General features: G+C 31.8%; 1 protein-coding gene across 1 annotated transcript in view; it reads right to left on the reverse strand.

Annotated features, from left to right (window-relative positions):
* Nucleotides 1-19,038, reverse strand: part of LOC126856246 (regulating synaptic membrane exocytosis protein 1) — a 161,459-nt gene that overhangs the window by 130,305 nt on the left and 12,116 nt on the right. The gene's annotated exons all lie outside the window — the stretch shown is intronic.

Below are 19,038 nucleotides of genomic sequence, written 5' to 3' on the forward strand. Positions count from 1 at the left end.
TATTATATTATTATTATAATATATTATTATATTATTATAATATATTAATTATATTATTATATTATTATAATATATTAATTATATTATTATATTAATAATATTATTAATATATTAATATATATTAATATATATTAATATTATTATATTAATATATTATATTAATATTATATTAATAATATTATATTAATAATATATTATTAATATATAATTATTAATATATAACGTTATATATAAACTTATCCTTCTGTTTCAATAATTTCGGACAGAAATTACATCAAGCCGCGAGAAAGAAAAAGAAAAGATTTCCGATCAATTTCCACACGTAATCATCCATCGGTTTTCTCTAAGAAGCGACGGAACAACTTCTTGGTCCACGCTTGCGATATTTTCTTATTGCTTGATGGTGATAAATCGCCACGCTGGGAAGATCGATGATACGCGATTTCAGGCATCGTTTGTACGCAGGGATTATAAAGACTCCCGTTACAAAGCAACCCTTGGTTGATCTCATCCTCCCCGTAAAATGATATTTGTCCCAGTGTAGCTACTTGTTGAGCTCGTTATATACTTTAATACCGCGCTAAGCCGGAGACTACCACCATCGTTGCGCGTTATTGTATATGCGTTTTACTCTCGCATACAGGATTTGCAAATTTAAAATTGTAGTAATACATATTACATATAAAGCGATCACACACATAACGTACATATAACGATATGTATGTATACGAATATGTATTGCTTCAAAATTGACTGACATATTGTACATCTTACTTATAGAACAGCTAATTGTAATGCATAGGATATATATATATAAATAATATAAATATAAATAATAAATATAAATATAAATAATAAAAAATATAAATTTTTATTTAATATAAATATAATATAATTTTAAATTTAATTTTAAATATAATTTTTATTTAATATAAATTTATATTATATTATATTTATATTAAATAAAAATTATATTTAAAATTATATTATATTTATATTAAATAAAATTTGTATTAAAAAGATAAATATATATAAATATATATATATATATATATATATATATATATATTTATCTTTTTTAATATAAATTTTTTTAATATAAATGAATTCCCTCTCTCTTTCTCTCTTTCTCCCCCTTTCTATTTTTCTCTTAATCCTATTATTCTGATGAAATTTGAATTACATCGAAATAACATATGTGTTAATATTATTCAATAGCGAGAAAAAATTCATTTGACGCGATACTCGTTACTCTGCAAAGCTCGTTATTTTCACACGCGACCTCATTTTCTGCCATACGCTCTTGCCATTTGAAAATCTCGTAAATAATATCGAGTTAGTAACGATCGATCCTCCAATCGTGTCAACTCGAAATAGAGTACTACTTCTACGATGTGTGATTTTTTTTAGCATTACGGTTGGTCTTTCGTTTTTACCAAGCTCGCGAAATCGTTCTCTGAAATTCATTCTCACGCGCAAAGGCATGATCATAATGAATGAATCTAATCAATCTAACTGCATCAACAAACGTTTCGTTATCCTCTTTGCAAAATGAAAGAAAACTATCGTTCTTGTTAAGGAACGTCATTTTCATCGCAAGTCAGATCAAATGCTGAATAAATTTTGTTTCTTTGATATCCGCGAAAGATTTGCCTCATTAAAATATTTTCGCTTTTGAGAGCTTCTAAAATTGATTATAGGTAAAATTGTTGTGGAGGAAATATTTTATATATCAATACGCTCCACAGATATGACATACGTAATAACTACGTGAACGGAAATTAAAAATAAACACAATAATATCCCCTCTTGAGACCGAAATTAATATTTATTTTATGATGAAAATTCTCGGCCTGTTGTTTGCTTGAAACCGGAGCAAATGAATTTTTATCACATACAAACATAACGTATTTCTACAATATGTCAATATGACACATACATAGGACACATATATACACTCTACTAGAAATTCTAATTTAATATTTTATTTATTCTATATTCTATACGGTAGTATATCCGCTTAAAAAAAAAATATATATATATATATAAAAGTAATATTTGCCTCGAAAGTCGCGATATTTTCATTCTTTCACGAGCGGAAATTTTTATCGCACCATCGGATACTTTCGTCATGCGTAAAAGTATGTCGCGCACGTTTATATATACATTATCACATATTGTGATATATGCAATATTCTGTGTGAAAGTGTGTGTGTGTGTGTGGCATAGCATTTCTATGTGCAGCAACGCATCGATCCTGTGCATGCGCGTGTGTGCTTGCGCGAGAACGGATTCGAATCTATTATCTCATATCAAATTTCATTCCTGTAAGCGCGTCGCACGTGCGTGTCGCGCACATCCGCCTTTGTTACCTGGTGGGTTTATTACGTGTTGCATGAGCTGCCCGAGCGTGTTGTGTCAGCAACATTCGACTGTTGTCCTACAGTATCGAAGCATCACCACCCGTTACGGATTCAATCGGATCGTTTTAAACACAAGGGAAATGTTGCTGCAATATTAACAATGAAATACAAAAACTTGGTCTTAATTACATAAAATAATATGATCAAAATTATTCCCTTCTTGATGTTAATAATTTTTTTTTTCTAATGAATTTTTCTAATGTTATGCTATATTTTTTGAAAACTTACATTATACTTATTTTTCACTTCTACATCAACGGATGAAACTCTAAGCTATAGCCTTTTTAATTGGTAGCACATAAATTCAGCTATGATGGTGTTATATTAAACGCACGGCGCGCATCGTTCTCTTATACAGAATTAATTCAATTTCTCGTAGACACGCCCGGCTTCCTAGAGACCAATGCCCACAATTCTACATCACGAATTACCCACCGCTCCGCTTCTCTCTCATTTTTTATTCAACCGGCAAAGCGGCCTCCGCGCCATAATGCGCCACAAAGGTGTAATAATGATCATACTCGGAAAGAGTTTACATTTTTTATTTATTCCTTCGAATAAAATAAGCTTATCTTCAGGGCATAACGACAGTTTAAAGACAACTATATTGACGAAAAAAAAAAAAAAAATACCGCCACAGTAACTATAAATATAAATGCATTAAAAGTTTCAGACTCCGCTGATAGAGGAATCTAAGAAAAATGCAAAATTGTCAGCCTCCCTTAGTCGAATAATTTTCATGGCTCTGTAAACGGCGTGAATTTCCAAGTGACTTTCCAAGAAAAACGCGACTCCCGCGAGAGATCTCGTTATGCGCCACCACTTTGCGGGAATTACCTTTCCCCTCCCTTTTCTGAGAGCAGATTAGTCTGAAAGTTTTCTCTTGCGACCACAGCAAAAGTTACATGCACATGCAAAGGGCGCAGTAACGTATGATTACGGTGCGAAAATTAAATTAATTTAAAAGAGTTCATAAATTTCATTGAATATCACGGCATTGAAAAAGCGACGGTATTCTTTTCACAATGTGTTTATTTATCTCCCTTTGTTATATCATGAAAATTAAAAGCTACATCTAATTAATCACAATCAACATGACAACTATATTGTAAAAAATTTAATGAAATTTTATTTTTATTACATAAATAATTCAATAAATTTGTTGTAATTTTGTCTTATTACATAAAATACACAAATGTTAAAAAGGCTGATTGATGGTAACTCATCAATCTCCGTTCACGATAGAGGATAGCTATAACAAATTGGTGTGCAGTAAAATTTTCTTCCGCAATATTACTTTTCAGTAGCAATATTTGATGGGTACAAAAAAAAAATATAATATTTGTTACAGTAAAACCTAACAAACGCATGATACTTTCAATCTATAAAAATAATATCGAGAGAGAGAGAGAGAGAAAGAGAGACCTCTTTGATATTTTTATACGTTTTTACGTTTTGATATATTATATGAATAATTAAACAGATTAAATTGATTATATCCTTGAACTTGTTTTGATGTTGGACTCCATTAAAGAAAATCAATTTTCATATAAAGAAAAAATATATTGCTAAAAAAGAAAGCCCTTTCTTCCCCCCGCCCCTCGTCTCTCTCTCTCTCTCTCTCTCTCTCTCTCTCTCTCTCTCTCTCTCTCTCTCTCTCTCTTAGATCTTTATATTTAAATCATTTTTTTTAATCAATAATTTATAACTATTGCAAGAAAACCTTCAAATAATTGACTTTATGAAATCTGATTTGATTATCAATGTTTTCTAATCCTACTTCTTTACTATCAATGCTTATTTGATCACTAGTTTCGATTTCGTGACAAACCACTTATTACGGTTTGATAATTAAATCGCACCCGACAACATTATATGGCGATGCATTGTGAGGTTTATCAATTTCACTAATAAATTGAAAATCAGAGTATATGTTATTAATTTTACATTTTATCACGCTCCCCGGACAGAAAAGTAAAATTTTAGTACATATTTAGTAGTAATATTTTTATTCAGTATCATTTTTATTATTATTTATCATGTATCATTAGGCGTAATTAATTTGTTTCTTTTTTTTAATTTTATCTTTTTTTATTTAAAAATCGAAAAACAATACTATATCACCATATCAACATATTATTATCAAATGGGAAATAAATCACGTTGCAACTACTTTTGCGACAGATCGCGCAACGCGCGACATATTGTGACAGTAATTCGTTACTGTTTGTCAGCAGCGCCGAGTAGATCGTAAAGGCAACGAGCGTATAGTCCATTAAAGGGATAACGAGAAGGATGCTAAACTTTTACGGCAGGGTCATCCATAACACAGTTCACTAATGAAGCTGTCAGGTATTAAAGTGTCGTACCTAAGGACGGATAATTATTAATGATGACTTCAATGGCTGCAGCCGAGTTTCCTATATGCCATGTCAAAAGAAAAGTTAAGACAATCGAAAGACATATCGACTTCCGCAAACAAAGTGGAATTTTAAGGGGATGAAAACATTTACATAAAGCTTGTACGTACAGATTGATTATGTCAAATGAATGATCAATCAAAATTTTTAAGAAAATAGCGTGAAATATTTATTTAATTAAAGGTGTCTGCTTGAATTGTCAAAATGACTTATTCATATTCTCCTGCTTATCGCACACTCCCTGGCTTGGGAGTGTAAATAATATCTTTTGACTTTTCAGAAAACAAAGAGGTAGTTATACGTGACCCGGGTAGGAAAATTGATTTCTGATAAATATCAATGTTAAATCTCGCCTTCTATGTTCTTATCAAAATTTGAGTATACGTGAAATGAAAATTTCAGAATTTCTCAACAATGACTTTTTGCAATCTTCCTTTCAATTGTATAGAAAACGTATGGACTAAAAGAAGGCACTTCGACGAGTTGATAGACGATGTCGATACGTTGCCAAAATGCAATCTCGATTACATTGAAAGACAGCCAATAACTGTGACCGTGGTACATAAAAGCGTATATTGCTTTCGAGTTATCTTACTAGTTCCGATCAAGACTTATTGACATCCTTAAGAAAGAATTATATTACATTCCTTTCCGTTTATGCCTTGGATAGGATAAAAGGAAACTCATATAAAGAAAGTAGAATTAAGGGCTATATCCAACTCATATCCTCCGCCTCCGAAGATTTTCTGATAAAGTTGAAAAGATTCTTCGCATGTTAGAGATTCGTATAAATCGTTTGGTCTTTTTTTTTTCATCTCAAGATTTAATTAGAAGTATTAAATGTTAATCCTATTGCGTGCTTTTATTTGTGGGAATTAAGATACAATCTCTAAAATTGTTTTCCGAAACTGTAAAAAAGAAAAGAAAAGAAAAAATAGAAAAAATAGAAAAGAGAAAATAGAGAAAACTTTCCTCTTACTCTCGTATCATTTAATTGAAAACTCGATGGAACGGAGAAACGCCAAAAGGTTTTTAATTAAATTACTGCGATGCAAATTCGGACAACAAACCGCAAAATACGGAGATTATCAATAATCGAAGGGCGAACGGTAATGTTTAATTCGCGATATCGTCCATCAAAATCGTCAAGCCTTTAACTATGATATTATCAGACCGGAATACCAATATTTGGGTCGAGGTTTGCGGTATAAAATCAGTCCTGTACACATTCCACACACATACACACACACACACACATACACACACACTAAATATTCCTGGAAATTCAGCTGATGCGCATATAGATACATATACATGTGCGAAACGGACTTATTCTAGCGGCCGTTCTAATTAAACCGACAGAAATGGATTGCAATACGCGCGGCGTTATTTAATCAATATCGCGATTCGTACTTGAAGATCTCCCTTTATTTCCTGAAGGAAAGAACGATTCTCTATTAATGAATACCGCGGCTGCGAAAATTAATTCGATCCGCATGCATAAAATTTGATGTTTTGCGCGATATTGACGAAAGGTCAGCTTAAACGATAAACAAAATGTTTACTCTGAAAATTGTAAGAGACTCTAACTCGCAAATGTCATAAGGTGCGATCACATGTGATCTGTTTTAATACATTTATGATTTCACAATAAGAGGCATATCTGTTTGAACCTTCGAAAAATGAGTACATTTTTCAGATTTCTTTTGCAGCGCAACGAAAATTTGATAAAATTTTCTTTTACTCTATTAATAAATGTTATTAAGTGCTTAAATAAAAATTTTTAGCTTGAATTTTTTTTTAAAGTTGTGCAAATATTTGCAGATTTATATTTTCATGCCCAGTATGCATGGAAACATTTGTTTATCATATCCGAAATGAAAAATACATGTTTTTTTTTTTTATTAAACATATTAATAGCTATCTACTACCCAAGCGTTATTTCAAAATGTTAAAAAATCAAAAAATGATGGCATGTTGAAAAAAAAAATTCATTTTTCTAAAATAAATTTATCTTTTATTTATAACAAAAAAATAAGAAACCAGATTTAACAGATTTTAACAAACGCGGAATCTTATATTAAAAATTCGCATGCAAAATTTGAAATCAATCTGTTGAATGTAAGGGTTTTCATCCACACTGTGCATGATAATAAAAATCTGCAAATATTAGTATGAATAAAAAATAAAAAAAAAATTAAGCTGTAAATATTTATTTAAATACTTAATAACATTGTAAAAAAAATTAACAGTTTTATCAAATCGTTGCGCTGCAAAAAATCTAGAAAATATATTCATTTTTCAAGAGTTGAAACAGGTATGTTCCCTTAATTAATAGCGAATCATAATCTATGATCAAACTGCCACTAAAGAAATTTGTTCGATTCCCCAGTTATCTTTCGGTTCTCGAATTAGGTAGATATATTCGAAACTTGATTGGTAAGCTGTTATCCGAACGCGCGACAGCCTTGTTCGTTAGCTTTTTTATTAATCTTGCTCGCATTACTTGCTCAAGGTTGGCTTTGGCGACTCTCCTTCCCACTTTTACAAGAAACGGAAAGGCTTTTGTGCACGTTGCACCATCGATCGACTCGATTAAGAGCTGCCGGCGAATCGAAGCTCGTTCCGCGTCGCAATCAAGCACGAGATAAACTCGATCCCGGAGGGTTCGCTTCCGCGACTTAGCGCAATTTCCAGCGACACACACACACACACACGTGTGTGTATACGAGACAAGATAAGCGGAGGTGAAAACGCACTCGTTGCAATTGAGAGATGCAAGAAGTCAACCGTGTTGACGAGAATCTCAAGTTACACTCGCTCGAGTGCATCTCCCCGCCGATGCACCAAGGCAGAAATTGTTTCTTATCAGCGCCCTGAATTTAGAGAGCAGCGTGGATCGAATATGTTGTTGGGAATCTAATACCATCTTCATTTGCCTTTCATTCATCGTCTGATTGTGTAAGATGAATTTCCACCAAGCTAATTTTGACACGCGTAGAAAATATACGTTGATGAAATCTTTTATAATCCTTTTTTTTTTTCTTTTTTTATAAAGTCATCACGAATCACCGTTGATATATTCAAGCATGAATTTATTTTATACATTTCGAAATTATACATACATGTGCGCAGCAAATGTTGAAGTGACAGTTGATAACTGTCATTTCAAAACATTATCAATTATTAGCTGTATTGTCAAAAATTTCTCGACGAATGTGAGAAAGAAGAGTGTCGTTTTTAAATAAAATTAAATAACAAGAAACAATAAAAGAAATAAAGTATATTCTTTAATTATATTTTATATTATATAATATATATATATGCAGAGAGAGAGAGAGAAATAAATAAAATCATATTTCGCAAAAATATAACTTAATACTATAAAAAATTAATTATTTTCAGTCTTATAAAATTCATTTTCCCTTAATCACCAATTCTCTATACATTTTTAATTCTCTGCAGAATGTGTCTATTTCGCGCACGACCTTGTATTATATTTGATAACACCCAGTTTGCAAGCAGGACAAAGCTCTCACGCTCTCAGTTGTCCGTTTAGTGCTCGGTCGAATCGGCTGTCGTCGGTCGTAACGTAGGTGATCTCGCAAGGATAACATAGAAAGACAGACAGAGCGAGAGAGAGAGAGAGAGAGGGAGAGGGAGAAGGAAGGAGAAAGAGAGAGAGAGAGAGAGAGAGAGAGAAAGGCCGACGTTGGCTAGGAAATGGCTGCAACCTGTAGCTATTGATCGGTAGGGCGGCGAAGCCAAGTGTGTGTACGTGCACGCGTATTTTCCTCTCGCCGCGCTTCACCCCCTTCGCCATCCGCGACTGCTATCGGGAAAGCCCTGTAAGCCTATGTTTTCCCTCCTCGTCCTTCGACGTCGATTCCTTTGCGACAAGTACGTACATATTGCATATGACGGAAAACTTATCCCTCGTAACTCGTCCTGCGAGAGAAATTGAGGCTTCGCAAACGCGTTACCACCGACGCGACATTTATATCTCGTGCATCTCGTCAACCGGCGCATTACCTTGTTCTATCATCGTTATTTTATGATTGGTAAGATTAGAAAATGTAAACGCGGCGACGTGGCATAATAAATATAACGAGACCACCGGACTCGCCCCTTAATTCTCCGAATTTGAGAAATTTGTTACACGAGGTAACATCGCCAATATGTAATTAATATATGTAATTAATATGTAATTAATATGTGTAATTAATATGTAATTAATATATGTAATTAATATACATTCGTCACTGTATATATAAAAATATAAAAATCCATTTTTATAAAATATAGATCTAAAATATTTTTTTTGAAAGAATATAATTTTTTTCGATTAATTTTTATGCTTTAGATCGTAGCTCTCACATATTTGTTTTCCTCGGCTTTTATATTTAGCTGCAAGAGACTGCTTCTTTTAAAAATTTATTTCTAGTCGGGAAAACAAGCTCACGATAATCGAGTCTAAATTTAGAAATTTCCACTGAGAAAAATTAAATTTAAAATCTTTTTGAAGTATAATTTTACTATTAGAAATAAATTTTTGGACTAAATGTTGTGTAAATAACAATACGAAAATCATATACATATTTTCATAATTTTGTAAAAAAGAGAAAAATTGTTAAATATAGTAGAATAAAAAAACAGTTTCAAATATATCAGTTTAAGAATAAATTAATTACATAAAATTATATAAATAATAGAATAAATGAATTACATATTAACAAAAGAGTTGCCTTTCTGATAAATTTTTATTTATTATTACACACATATGTATATATATATATATATATATATATATATATTTATATATTATTTTAATTACGTATGTAATATAACAGATGTGTTAAATTTGCATGACAAATAACGATATGTAAACTTCAGAATCAACAACAGTGTCGATTTGTAGGATGCATATGTATAAGCGATGAACTGAATAATACCAATACCAATAAATTCATCTACAGGAAACATGGCTATTGTTGTTACGTATGCGTGAATTGATTCCTTTAGTTATTATTTAGTGTCAGATACAAATTGAAGTAGGATACAACAAAATGGCAGGGAGGTTTATTCCTGTAAGAGATGTAAACGTCTCGATTGATTCCTTTCTCTTGTGATCTGTGGCTTAATGCGGAAGAATAAAGGATCTTTATGGGGTCGTCATGGATTTTCTATTACCTCCTCGGATACGAATCCGAATTTTATTAACTCTTCGTCGACTTAATCGAGTCATATAGACACGATAAAATAGAATAACACGGCTATCAACCGCCGAAATGTATTATTGCTCGATATTGCTTGTCGTTTGTCAAGTAACGTTGTCTATCTCAGTTTTTTGTTATCATTTAAATACGACCATAATACGCAGCTATACACACAATCTAGTTAAATGAGCATATCTACAGAGAATTTTTATTTGCATTTGTCTCGCTGCTACTCGTTACCACTACTTTACTTTCTCATAATTAACATATTTAATATTAGTTCGTCTATGCTCGCGCGCATCGTAAAAATTATACTGTAATTTTTTCCACGGAAAATTTTCATGTGAACCTTAATTTTTTTTCCTCTCAATTCCATTAACGTGACATTAACAAAATATAAAAAGAATTTAGTCTACGTTGCTATTCAACAAATATTATAAAAAAATGTAAAATGACGAAGTTAAAAATTGCCAAAAATTTTGTGCTAAAATTTTTTTTTTATTCCTATAATGCACGAGTATATTCCAACTACAATTTTGCCATGTGACTTGCAATGTGAGCCATTTTGTTTGTATTGCAAAAAACATTACAAAAGACGAAAGAAATAAATTTAATAAATTAGCACCGCATGCATGTCTACAAAGAGACGTGTTTTTAAAAGTTTCACAGAATGTTTAAAGAAAGAACAATGCCCGCGTATAATTCACCATAGAGTAAAAAACGAACAAAAGCTTTGACCATTGTTTTTTTGTAATATTCGCTTTTGTTTCTTTTATCACTGACTCTATTTATTTTGTAACTGCATCTTTCTTCTAATTCACGTATATGCCTATCCGCGGACGAAACGAGTCTTTAATCAATTTATTGCTTCCTAAACTGATAAATTTTCAAAGTATCTCTGGAAAAAAATTTCCAAATAAAAAGTTGGCATAGAATTTATCTCACTCTCTCTCTCTCTTTCTTTTTCTTTACAAAAAGAATAATTTTATTTAAGAGAAAGCTTGACATTTTCTAACATTTTACTTGTTATATAATTTTATTTTGATACAATAGGTACAAAAAAAGATGATTAAAAAAAATTTGTTTCCGCAACTTGTGTTCATCTTTGGAATTTCGTTGAAGTATTGTAGTTAAGGCTGATCGATAAGTCGAACATACTTCGCGGAACTATGTTAATTAATTAATGAATTTTTTCGCTTCGTTTAACCTCTGGCAAATGCCATCGCGAAACGAGCGAGGTGCAGAATGCAATCGGGGTCTCTCCTTGAGATACCTGCCTATTTATTGACAACAATAGCGCGCTAATTATTCAAGGCAACGGTGTGGCAACAAGTTAGTCGATATCACGATTCTCGTAAATAGTGACGAATCGTTCGCCTAATTAAATGTAACTAACATAAATCGATAATATTTTAAATAAACGCCGGATCTACGACAAAAATGTCATGCAATTCGTCTATCATTTATCATTGAAATATTTTTACATTATATAAATGAAATAAAAAATATTACGTGTATTAATGTAGGATATTTGAAATAGTAAGTACATAAAATTATACATATATAATATTAACCGTTTTTTTTTTTATTATTTATGTAACTTATTAATGCAAATATTGAAGTTTCTCTATTAACTGTCACAAAAAGAAACAATTATTTTAAAAATATACTTTTAATAAAATAAAATAAATAAAAAAAGATAAAATAAATAAAATAAAAAAATATAAAATAAAATTAAAAAAATAAAATAAAAAATAAAATAAAAAAAGAGATTAAATTTGTGGCATTTCTAAGAGAAATCTCGCACTATGAGCATATTCACTACAAGCAAAATTGTGTTATTTGTCGAAAAGCAAGTAACGTTTGGTCCCCGTACAATAGTCTAATCAAGACTCCGATTCATCAGTACCTCGTGAATCGATCCTGAAAAACGTTCCCCATACACAAGCGGCATCCCTTTCGCGTCACAGATTTTTCCATCCAAGCGCGAAGGGTCGCGACCCGGCCGACATCTTGCAAAAGTTGCTTTGACACAAGGAGAGTCACGAAATCTGGAAATGTTTCTACGACATCGCTTGAACGATCAGTTCTTTATTATAAGAAGATGTACATTATGAAAAAAAAAAATATATATATATATATATATATATATATATATATATATATATATATTTATAAAGCCACGTTCCGCCGGATTAAAAGTATTTATTTCTCGACTATGCAAATATCGCGAATACATCGAGTCCTTTCAAACATCTTCGAGTCCGAATATAAATCGAGCACTCGAGTGTCCGCTTCGATCCGATGAATCGAATCTTTCACGCAGGACGCGAAATCCCACCGATATTTCGAGTGCGCATGTAATTCTGCCGGCCGAAAAAAAGAATAAAACAACAGCATATTTTGTATGCAGAAGGGACGCATCACATTGTGGACTGCGAACTCACGTATTCCGCACGTCAGTTCTCCAGAGACGTTTACGTGTGGAATTGCAACCAAAAGAAATAGTAGTGAAAAAACGCATATATATAAACACCCTATATATATATATATATATATATATATATATATATATATATATAAGATGTTTCAAAATAGATATATATATATATTTTTTTTAAACACCTTATATATATATATATATATATATATAAGGTGTTTCAAAAAAAATATATCGTATATATATATATATATATATATATATATATATATATATATAAGATGTTTCAAAAATAGATAATCAAACAAGAGCATATTCTGCTTACTACATATAAGGATGAAAAGAAGTTAAGCAGAGACAAAAAGAACTTTGCAAATTGTAAACATTTTTTATTTACATCGGACAACACGCGTTACATCAATGTTTCATGAATTGTTAATTAGAAATGAGTCATCGCTTGGTCTGCATGTTCTGATTTGAACCCCTTGAATTTTTATTTATGGGTACATCTTAAGATTCTCATTTATGATACTCCCATTGCTAAGAAATACTAATTGTATTATCATTTTGTATGACAAAATACGAAATTTTTGAACAGTCCTTGACAATCTATGCGAGGCATGCATTAGTGCCGAAGAAAATCATTTCCAGCAATTTCTGTAATGAAATATTCTTAAAGTCTGTTAAATATTTATAGCTTGCAAAGAAAGCATTTTTGACTTCATGTTTATATAACTTTTTTTTTATTCTTATAGTGAGTAAAATATGCTAAATTACAGTTTAACCACCTATTTCTGAGACACCCTGCATATGTATGTATGTATGCACGTGTATATATTTTTCCCAAGCGACGCTTCGAGACTTAAAGAGAGACAGGCTTCAATCCACCAGAGTTTTAGGAACAAACACGCGGTTACAATATCTCGTTACATTGCGCTTGCAACCTCGTTTATAGCCGACTAGTACTTCCCTCTCGCAGTGACGATAGATTTGTCGAAGGCAGACTCGATTTCAATTTTCGACATTCGTGCGCTTGACAGAATCTGTTCGCTATTTCACATCCAAGCTAAAACTGCAAATGATTAAAGAATACAAATTTTAAAGATAAATCCGTTTATATAAAATTAACATAAATTATTATAAATTTGAAACCTCTTTATAAAACATTAAACATTTTTTTTTATATTAATTACACATACATACATATATATATATATATATATATATATATATATATACATATATATATATATTGTCTGAAAAACTTGTAATTCCAAATTACATGGATAATTTTTACTGAATTTTTGTCAAAAGTAAATATTTAAGATTTTATCAAAATTTAGAATGCTTTTAAATTACAGAATTTTTACATTAAATAGAGTATTATGGAGAGATTTAAATATGTTAAGAAATTTTTTTACATCTCTCGCAACACATTTTTTTTTTTTTTTCAAAAATAAACATCGTCTCTTTTCAGAAGAAAAGTCCAGTTTCAGAATAGCGAACAATGTGTTGTACATACACTATGAATCATATTTCACTGCGTGAGAAATTTCAAACAGCCGGCTCATAAATCAGGATGAATGGCGTTAAAAGAAATCAGTTGTCCGGTTTCATAAGTTACAAGAATTTCAAAAGTATTGACATTACACTTCTCTACCTCCCTGTATCATATCATATTCATCACGTGTCACTTAACATACTTTGCCCTCGGAAGCAGCGAATATCGTATCTCCAATCCGCAAATCCATATCTTCCAATCCCCAAAACGATAAGATATCACAGGAAATCGCATGAAATTGTCATTGATGACGCGTGAACGTGGAATTATCAATAGTTTACGGTATGATCATATCCACTCTTCTATGTAATGTATACGTATATAAAAAATTTACGAGAACGGGAATATTACATTTTACGATTGCGTGTTAAAAAAAGTTGTTAATATCTATGTGTCAAGCATGATACTTTTTCTCTTTAATAAATGATGATTGTATATATATATATATATATATATATATATATATATATATATATGTCACATATATATAATATATATATATATATATATATATATATATAGGGACTGTTAGAAAATAAGCGAACTGATATAAATGACCCATATAATAAAACGCAGGAGATGAAAGAAATGAAGGAGATGAAGGAAAAAGGATGAAAGAACAAATAAAACAATTCTCTTATGACACTCGTTTATGATAAAAGCTCATGGGAGATATAAATCATCCCTCTACTCTCTCTCTCTCTCTCTCTCTCTCTCTCTCTCTCTCTCTCTCTCTCTCTCTCTCTCGACGGTTTTCGTTACTAATATCGTTATCGCTGCGTGCCAAGCTTATTCTCAAACTATTGCGCCATCACGAAACTCACGCACGTATATCGTGCATGGATATATAATTCATATCTCGATTGAGCAGAGACAAAGGGGGCAAACGAAATCTCGACAGGAATCGCATTAATCATTCAACAAACAACGCACGCGAGATTTTTGTGGAGAAAAAAGGAGAAGGAAAACCACCAGGGACTCGAGAGAGAGAGAGGGGGGGGGAGGGGGAGATAAGGCTTGTTCCTTTAAATTACCATCGACGAAGTTGGAGAATGGGCAGAAATCGACGGATATCTCGCGGCATAGAATTCGGTAAAGGGAACGTGTATGCAAAGTGTATGCATGGGATGTACGTAACGGCGGATGACGAATCCGATAATGTCATCACGTCACGCATATGTATATTTCATGGCGTATTTCTGCGCGCGTGATTCGATCGCGCCCGCGTGATTATCATTCGCGATTCACGCTTATTGAAAACTTTACTAACGGCCGGCATGGCATTCCTCGTAGTCTCGCGTGACAGCAGATATATATGTAAATTACGATACGATCAGCTGTTTTCGCGAATTTATACAGATGTCTCGGTTGTTTAACGACGAGATGGAAGAACGATAACGTGAAATTGATGATGACACAATTATGTGCGCGCAATTATAAAAAGTTTGAAATATTTTACTATTTTAAAAGTTTTTTGCATTTTCTACATGTAACATTAGGTTTATTGAGTTTACGTAAAGTCCGCGTCGCGTGACCAAATTTGACATCTAATGTGTTGTTAGATTACTATCGGCATGGTCTTCGGTAATGTCGGATCAATATACCAATATAATGTGATCAAAATAATAGTCTATAAAATTTCAAATTAATACACGTTTGACAAATATATATCTTATACAGGATGTCCCATTTTAAATAATGCATTTTGCTATCTTTTCTGTAATTTTTTTTCTTGTCATAGACAGAAAAGCTCTCGAGATAAGCTGCAAGAATATGCAATGAAAAATAGGAGTTTCCATTTAAAAAGTTCAAGATGACCTTCATGTGACTTTTAAATGACTATCCAAGATCAAATAATTGCCATCATCTTATGTCCCTCTCGAAATCATACAACTTTTGTCTGAAAATTTTTTGTCTATGAACAAATTACGGAAAAAGATATTAAAATGCATTACTTAAAATCGGACATATAGTATCGAATCAGCACTTAATGTTAAGACATATCGATTTAATGGAATCGAAAGAAAAGAGCTCACAGTGAATTATTTAAAACCGAGCGTTTATTTTCGATTTTAAATATGCAGCGAGAATAACGAGAGGCTAACATTAAGGTAAGAGGTATTACATAATACGAGAAACTAATACTTGGCAGATAACTTATAAAAATATTTCAAGCATCAAAATCAAGTATATTCGTATAGAGTTTTGCTGATAACTTATACGTTGCAAAAATAAAATGGTATACATATCGCGCTGACTACGCGCTTTTTAAGCAAATTTTATTTATTATTCAAACAAATATCTAAATCTGAATGTTTGAAAAAAAGCACATGTCATACGATTTTTCACATGTTCTCGTTTCTGTACGATATTATAAATATAAAAGATATAGTGTATTATAATATAAAATATAAATATATAATATAATATGAAATATTTATATAAATATATATACTATTAATAAGATTTCCAATTTATTTAACTTTTTATATTATTTATTGAGATATATATATATTATGTAACTCGCAATTCTTGATTAGATGTTACATAAATTATCGCCTGCATAATTTATTTATAAAAATTTTAAAATATATAAATAAATAAGCAAAAAGCGTGACATTATGTAATATTATGTATACCGGTGATTACAATATCACGCGTTTTCGTTAAAATGCAGCATTTAAATTTTCCCTGAATAATTCATAAATGCAAATTACACGTTCTATCGTAATTTTTTTTCTTTTTTTACTTTAATATCATAAATTGCAGTTGTACGGATAAATATGTTCTTTTGATAGAATACGATGCAACGGAACATGAGCTTTTGATATGACGTGATAATAGTCCCTGTCTTAACATCAATGTTGTTTCATGTAGCTGGATATTAGGGCCGCTTTCAAGGTTCGCTGAAGGTACACAGATGACGTGTAACGAAGGCGCGTTTCCTCGATCGGAAGGTAATTCTTTGCCCGAAGCGAGGAACGACTTGGCGCGAATCGAAGGCCGACGGAGGTAAAGAGGGAAAGAGGATTGAATTTCGCTCCCGCCTCGAAAGGGTAGTTTCGAGGTCGAGGGCTGTCGACCGACCCAAGCCGACCAATATAGCTACAGGTGTCCGAAAGTAGTATTTTTATTCTTGAAAAAGACATGAGCGACGTACAGAAAAACGGCCGTACGACACATTTCATTTATGACATTTAGCTAAACTCCTTCATCGAAATATATATAGTCATATGTATGTGATTAATAAATTATAGCAATTAATAAATAAAAAATTACAATAATAATAAATATTATAGAGAATGTTGGTGTAACAATTTTAATTTTAATAATAGATTCTTCGATCAGTCTTGTAATTTATTTGGCTATGTTCAAAATTATAAGTGGGCTTTACTCTCGCGAAATAATTTCTGGAATCTGGTTAAATAATATAAATTTGATGTTCATTTAAATGTTAAATATATACATTATCCTTTTTATAATATTAATTTGAAACTTTTGTTGAAAATAAATTGTGAGAATAATCAACTATATCGTCAAGATAAGCTACATACGTGTATTGTTTTTCTCCGCAAATAACAAAAGAAAGTAAGAGGAGCAGGTGAATTTTCAAGCCTGCTTATGATTGCTTTAGCTACAGGTGTTTGAAATTACGAGCACGCGAGCTCGTTATACACTACGTGCGTTTCGCTTACTCAGAACAATTTCACACGGACTTGCATGAAGAGGGTAGAATCCGTGATGGTAGAAAGGAATAAGGGAAAGCTAGTTATATTTCGATTTTGACATTCGTTTTTAACAATCGCGATTTTATATTTGCTCAGATATTTCATATAAACCAGTTTCTTTTTTTAATATTAAAGAAGAACCACTCTTTATTTTCATGAAACAAAAATTAATTTCCGTTATATGTATATAATTATAAATCTGAAATTATGTTCAACAATTTATATGTGAAAATGTAGAAAAAGCCGTAATCAAATACTAATGTATTATGTCTATTGCAGTTAAATATTCGAAAACGCTTTCTATTTGAATGTTTATTTTTTTTTTCTTCAATGTCTTGCACATCCTTATTTTATTTGGCTCAGATATTTATTTAATATAACTCTAATCTTTTCTCGTATCTTCGAATTAAACGGAGAATTATGTGTCTATAGAGATCATCATAAAGGTTGGACTGACAGTCTTTCATTTCTATCCTTCAATGATCTAGAAAGAGGAGGGTTTTTCCATTTCTTTGCTCTCTTTATGTAAAAAAAAAAGTGATATGAAAAGGTGTATCCAAACAAGTACGCGCATTAAGCGCGTCTTCTTTTTATCTTGAGATATTTTTTCTCGAGAAGATGCAATAAACATGCAACGGAGTTCTTATCAAACGTGCTCGCGTTTATGCACCTGACACTGCGAAGGAGAAATATACTCAGCTGATGCAGAAATGACAAAGTTGGTAATATATTCTCAATTCCCAGAAGGAATTAATCGTCCAACGATGTTTCTCTTAATCAATCTTTCAGCCATACATCCCTCTCTTTCCTACTCACTTTTTTCTAACTTTTATAAAATTAACGATACCCACATATTTAATTAGAATTAATTGTTGCTTGAAGAATTCACGAAGTAAATTTACGTGAAAATGCTTTATCTACTTGCAAGCATTTTAACAACTAATCTCCCTTGACGGTACTTCGTTGCAAACTTTTCTTCAGCCATCTTTCATTCTCCGTGTGATTTAGCAGTACGGACAGTCACATAAATATCATTTTCTAACAAGTTGGGCAGCGAGGGGAGGAAAAGGGGGTAGATAACGTTCTCCAAACGAGCCACTATGCGATTTAGGTCGGCCGTTCTCTGTAGTTTACGACAATCCGTGCGGCGTAAATGTGCCCAATTTTGCAATTTTCAACGTGTAATCGCATGTATATCGCGATTGATCGTGACGGGATAAGAGCCGATGGGAAAATGTCTCCATTTTCGG

This window comes from Cataglyphis hispanica, chromosome 18, assembly GCF_021464435.1.
Source record: "Cataglyphis hispanica isolate Lineage 1 chromosome 18, ULB_Chis1_1.0, whole genome shotgun sequence".
Classification (NCBI taxonomy): domain Eukaryota; kingdom Metazoa; phylum Arthropoda; class Insecta; order Hymenoptera; family Formicidae; genus Cataglyphis; species Cataglyphis hispanica.